General features: G+C 43.0%; 1 protein-coding gene across 3 annotated transcripts in view; it reads left to right on the top strand.

The window, feature by feature from the left end:
- The first annotated feature begins 4,000 nt into the window (after nt 1–4,000).
- LOC106088583 (filamin-C) overlaps nt 4,001–6,000 on the top strand; it is a 231,617-nt gene continuing 229,617 nt past the window's right edge. For all 3 annotated transcript variants that reach the window (XM_013254171.2, XM_013254168.2, XM_013254173.2), the window contains exon 1: nt 4,001–4,142. The gene's annotated coding sequence lies outside the window, so the exon portion shown is untranslated. The remainder of the gene's footprint in view (nt 4,143–6,000) is intronic.

The following is a 6,000-nucleotide window of genomic DNA, read 5'->3' as shown; positions in this document are numbered from 1 at the left end:
TATCCCGGGACTCCAAACAATCCGCCACGCATTTCGACTTCAACACTCTCGGCCCTAAGACCTTGAACGCCGCCATACTGTCCACGTAAATTTTGAGTTTCGAGGGCGGTACATCCCTTATCCGGATTTTCTCTTGCGCCCACTGCAATAGCACAGACCTCTGCCTGAAAGACCGTACACTCGAAGACATTATGATATTGAATGCATCAGATTAGACCCCCAATCCAGCCCCTGACTCCATCTTGGAGACATCGGTGTAGTTTGAGGTCTCATCCTCCTTAATTACGACATTCGCCCTCAATTCATCCCTTCCAGGAAATGAAATCACGAATTCCCCTTACTCTAGTCGGCACTGGTGCCAGGTAGTCGGAGGTCCTTCTCAGTCTATCCTCCGTATCCATTACACCCAGAATCGAACTGTGGCCGCAATCATCCTCCTTCAGCATGACGAGCTCGCTCAGCCTATGAGCGACCCTGGCGGCACAGTTCCGAATATAGGCCTCAATGAGTGACCCCAATGCAGGCAAGTCTCTGGACCTTCTTGAACTCCCTCGCATGTGTCCTCTTCTCTATGACATTCCACCATACAAGTGCTCCATAGCTCAGTACTGGTCTCACTATCGCCGTATACATGCAATAAATCATCTTTGGAGTTACCCCCAATTCCTACCGAACATTCTCCTGCAGGAGTAAAAAGCGCACAATGCCTTACGGCTTCTTTCCTCAGTGTTCCTCTTCCAGGACAGTTTCGAATCGAGGACTGTGACTAGGTACATCGCCTCCTTCGACAGCCGCAGGTTGACCCCGTCTAAGGACGGGAGTCTGAGCTTCGTTATCTTATATCTGCGCGGAACTATGCTGACCCTGGCGGCATAGTTCCGAATATAGGCCTCAATGGCCTGCATATCCAGCATCGGCTCCAGGCCAGCCTGCGGTGCAGATCTCAGTGCCCCTGTGATCCCGACGCAGGCCAGTCTCTGGACTTACTCGAACTCCCTCGCACGCGTCCTCTTATTTATGGCATTCCACCATACCAGTGCTCCATAGGTCAGTACTTGTTTCACTATGGTCGTATACATTCAATAAATCATCTTTGGAGTTACCCCCAATTCCTACCGAACATTCTCCTGCAGGAGTAAAAAGCGCACAATGCCTTACGGCTTCTTTCCTCGGTGTTCCTCTTCCAGGACAGTTTCAAATCGAGGACTGTGACTAGGTACATCGCCTCCTTCGACAGCCGCAGGTTGACCCCGTCTAAGGACGGGAGTCTGAGCTTCGTTATCTTATATATGCGCGGAACTATGCTGACCCTGGCGGCATAGTTCCGAATATAGGCCTCAATGGCCTGCATATCCAGCATCGGCTCCAGGCCTGCCTGCGGTGCAGATCTCAGTGCCTCTGTGACCCCGACGCAGGCAAGTCTCTGGACTTACTCGAACTCCCTCGCACGCGTCCTCTTATTTATGGCATTCCACCATACCAGTGCTCCATAGGTCAGTACTTGTTTCACTATGGTCGTATACATTCAATAAATCATCTTTGGAGTTACCCCCAATTCCTACCGAACATTCTCCTGCAGGAGTAAAAAGCGCACAATGCCTTACGGCTTCTTTCCTCGGTGTTCCTCTTCCAGGACAGTTTCAAATCGAGGACTGTGACTAGGTACATCGCCTCCTTCGACAGCCGCAGGTTGACCCCGTCTAAGGACGGGAGTCTGAGCTTCGTTATCTTATATATGCGCGGAACTATGCTGACCCTGGCGGCATAGTTCCGAATATAGGCCTCAATGGCCTGCATATCCAGCATCGGCTCCAGGCCTGCCTGCGGTGCAGATCTCAGTGCCTCTGTGACCCCGACGCAGGCCAGTCTTTGGACTTTCTCGAACTACCTTGCACTCGTCCTCTTCTCTGTGGCATTCCACCATACCAGTGCTCCATAGCTCAGTACTGGTCTCACGATGGCCGTATATATCCAATAAATCATCTTTGGAGTTACCCCCCACTTTCCACCGAACATCCTTCTCAGGAGTAAAAAACGCACAGTGCCTTACAGCTTTTTTCTTCGATGTTCCTCTTCCAGGACAGTTTCGAGGCCTTGGTACTTCGCCTCCTTCGACAGCCGCAGGGTGTCCCAGTCCAAGGACGGGAGAATGAACTTCGTTATCTTATATCTACGCGTAAGCGCGGCGGCGCAGTTCCAAATATAGGCCTCAATGGGTTGCATATCCAGCATCGCCGTCTTTGGACCTTCTCGAACTCCCTCGCACGCGTCCCCTTCCCTACGGCATTCCATCACGCCAGTGCTCCATAGCTCAGTACTGGTCTCACTATATATATAAAAAAAATTCGCCGTATGGCAGTGTCTTCTTTCCTCAGTGTTCTTCCAGCAGGGTGACCACATCCATGGATGGGAGTCTGAACTTCGGTATCTTATATCTACGCATGAAGACCACCAGCTCCGTCTTCCCTGGGTTGGTCCTCAACCCTTCCATGATCTCGCCGATCGTCGACTGAAACCTGCCTCGCATAAGCGATAATCCTCATGCCGCCCACACCGACATCCATCTGGATTTCATTAATCACGAGGTTCCATAGAATCGGCGATAACACCACTCCTTGGGGTGTTCCTCTGGTCAACCGCCTTCTGACAATACAATCTCCCAAGTTCGCATTAATAATCCTGCATATTATTTGTCCACTGGGAGATTATGTGGTGGATTGGGACATTGTGGGCGGTCCAGAGAGGTGAATATCGATCCTATCTCCACAGTATTGAAGGCCCCCTCAATACCCAAGAAGGCCGCCAAAGTTTACTCCTTCTGTCGGAGAGACATCTCGACCTCCTGTACAACCTCGTGAAGGGCCGTTTCCACCGACCTGCGGAGTCGGAGTTCATACTTCGTTCAGAATTCTCTCAAAACTGTCGGAAAACCATTCCTTCAAACAGGCAGAACAGAAGTCGTTCAGAGTCGGAGTTCGTACTTCGTTCAGAATTCTCTCAGAACTGTCGGAAAACCATTCCTTCAAACAGGCAGAACAGAAGTCGTTCAGAGTCGGAGTTCGTACTTCGTTTAGAATTCTCTCAGAACTATCTGAAACAAATTCCTTCGAACAAGCAGAACAGAAATCGTTCAGAATCGGAGTTCATCCTTGATTCAGAATTCTCTCAGAACTATCTGAAAAAAAATTCCTTCGAACAAGCATCGTTCGGAATCAGCTCCGAGCTGTCGAAATAAAACTTCCTTCAGAAGCTTCGGAAATAACTCTGCAAGATTTTGTCAGAGTTCAAAATTCAAACAGAATTGACTGACATTAGACATTTGGTTCATGGCTATTTTAGGCCAATTGGATGAGAATGGCCCATATCAAGTACTCAAATTTTTCACAGTAATTTTCTGATATCTCACAAAAAAAAGGTGCAAACACCCATATGTTTTCACTAACACTGTCAGGCAACTGCAAAAAGGCGGCTAAACAAGCTCAACCGCAAAACACATGGCCAAAAGAGAATCAAGCATATAAACAAACAATTACGACGCTACGAAACCGAATCGAAGAAAACAGCTATGAAGAAGAGTAAGAAATAAACAAAATAGCAAAAACCAACTAGTTAACCAATAAAATAACAAAAATTAAAATTATAGCACAGGGTCTAAGAGGAAATACAAACAATGGAGTAAATAGTTGAAACTTGTTAACACATACCAGACGGATGAGATAAAAATACCAAAACAAATGGCTAAAAGTACAAAAACAAAAAAACAGCATGGCCAACTAACAGCAATGCGGTTGTTTGTCTGGCCGATATGACATCATGAGAAACAAAACCGGGAGATGGGTTTAAGCCAACAATTGGAGAGAGAGAGAGAGGAAGAGAGAGGCCACAAATAGCAAAAGCTTGGCTTAGCAAAGCTTTGCATTACTGGTACTCATGGAAAACAAGAGTTGGAAAACGCAATGCTTTTACAATAGCACCTGAGAGTTTTGCTGGAAATCAGTTAACGAATGTAAGCAAACAAGTCAAGACGTGCTGGACGTGCACGTCAAGCGGTTCAAAACAAAAAAGAACTAAAAAACATACAAAAACACCAAAAAAAAAAACGACTAAAAGTTAAAAACCCCATAACGAAACGAAAATCTAATGTAAAGTGATGGCCAAAGAAAAACCAAATAATTGTGTTATTATTAAATCTAAATAGGAAACAAAAACAAAAAAAATTTCAATTTCGTTTTCGTGGAATAAAGTGTTTTGAACTTTTTTCGAAATTAAGAAAAAAAAATGTTCAAAAATATTCCCACAAGTTAAATATTTTCGCAGCTTACTAAAAATGGCAAGCGTGTATCTGCGACGACTCTTCACTGAGGATGATGGCAACAATGTTGGCAATTATTCTACATTTTGTGTAGCACAAATCTAAACAAATTATAGTAATTTTCCAAAGAACATCAACAAACATACATTTGGTAAATACTCTTTTTTTTTTCTTTTAAAAAATAATTTCAACAAAAGCTATGGACAAAATATTTGCGTGATTCTACTGCCAAGCAACAAATCAAGGTCAAATTGGTCTGAAAAAAAAAACGAGAAAAATAATTAACCGAAATGATGGATTTTAAAATCATGCATTACTCTCGAGTCTAATCACAAAGGGAAATTAAGTTTGGCTACAAAACAAGTAAAGTTCGGCAGGACCGAATCTTATATACCCTCTACATTAGATCGCATTTATCGAGTACTTTTCCCAGTACTGTTTTTAGGCAAACAAAGGATCATGGATAAGAATTGATATGCTATTGGAGCTATGGGTTGCCCAAAAAGTAATTGCGGATTTTTTAAAAGAAAGTAAATGCATTTTTAATAAAAATTGGAATGAACATTAATCAAATATACTTTTTTTACACTTTTTTTTCTAAAGCAAGCTAAAAGTAACAGCTGATAACTGACAGAGGAAAGAATGCAATTACAGAGTCACAAGCTGTGAAAAAATTTGTCAACGCCGACTATATGAAAAATCCGCAATTACTTTTTGGGCAACCCAATATATCAAGTTTTGGTCCGATTCGAATCAAAATTCAATTGAATTTTTAAGACCATAGCAGAAGTCATTGTGTAAAATTTCAGTTGATTCGAATAGGAATTGAGCCCTCTAGGGGCTCGGAAGACCGGTTTTTATGGGAGCTGTATCTGGCTATAGACCGATTCAGATCATATTTGACATGCATGTCATGGGACAAGCCGTTGTACACAATTTCAGCCAAATCGGAAAAGAACTGCGCTTAGAGGCTTAAGAAGTATATCGGGAGATCGGTTTATATGGCAGCTATATCAGGTTATGAACCGATTTAGACCGTACTCAGCATAGTTGTTGCCAGACAAAACACTTTATGGAAAATTTCAGCCAAATCGGATAACAATTGCGCCCCCTAGAGGCACAGGAAGTAAAAATTCCACATCGGTTTATATGACAGCTATACCAGATTATAAACCGATTTAAACCATACTTATCACAGTTTTTGAAAGTCAAAACAAAACCCACATCGGGTAATAATTGCATCCTCTAGTGCCCCAAGATTGATTTTTACTACAGCTATATCAAAACATGGACCGATATGGCCCATTTAAAATCTCAACTGCCCAAAGACCTACGAAGTCTTTGCGCAAAATTTCAAGCGCCTAACTTAACTCCATCGAAAATTAGCGTGCTTTCGACAGATGGACGGACGGATGGACATGGCTAGGTCGATTTAAAATGTCATAACGATCAAGAATGATACAAACAAAATGACGAAATTAGTATATCCACATGCTATGGTAAAAAATGGTATAATAAGGTTATTAAACAAAATTCAATAGTTTTGATTGCAAGTAGATCAGTTGGTCCAGGTCTTTTACATTCTATTGGGTTGCCCAAAAAGTAATTGCAGTAATTTTTTAAAAGAAAGTAAATGCATTTTTAATAAAACTTAGAATGAACTTTAATCAAATATACTTTTTTTACAC

The sequence above is a fragment of the Stomoxys calcitrans genome, chromosome 5 (genome assembly GCF_963082655.1).
Source record: "Stomoxys calcitrans chromosome 5, idStoCalc2.1, whole genome shotgun sequence".
In the NCBI taxonomy this organism is placed as follows: domain Eukaryota; kingdom Metazoa; phylum Arthropoda; class Insecta; order Diptera; family Muscidae; genus Stomoxys; species Stomoxys calcitrans.
Note: the sequence above shows the minus strand (reverse complement) of the source record. Positions and strands in the feature narration are given on the sequence as shown.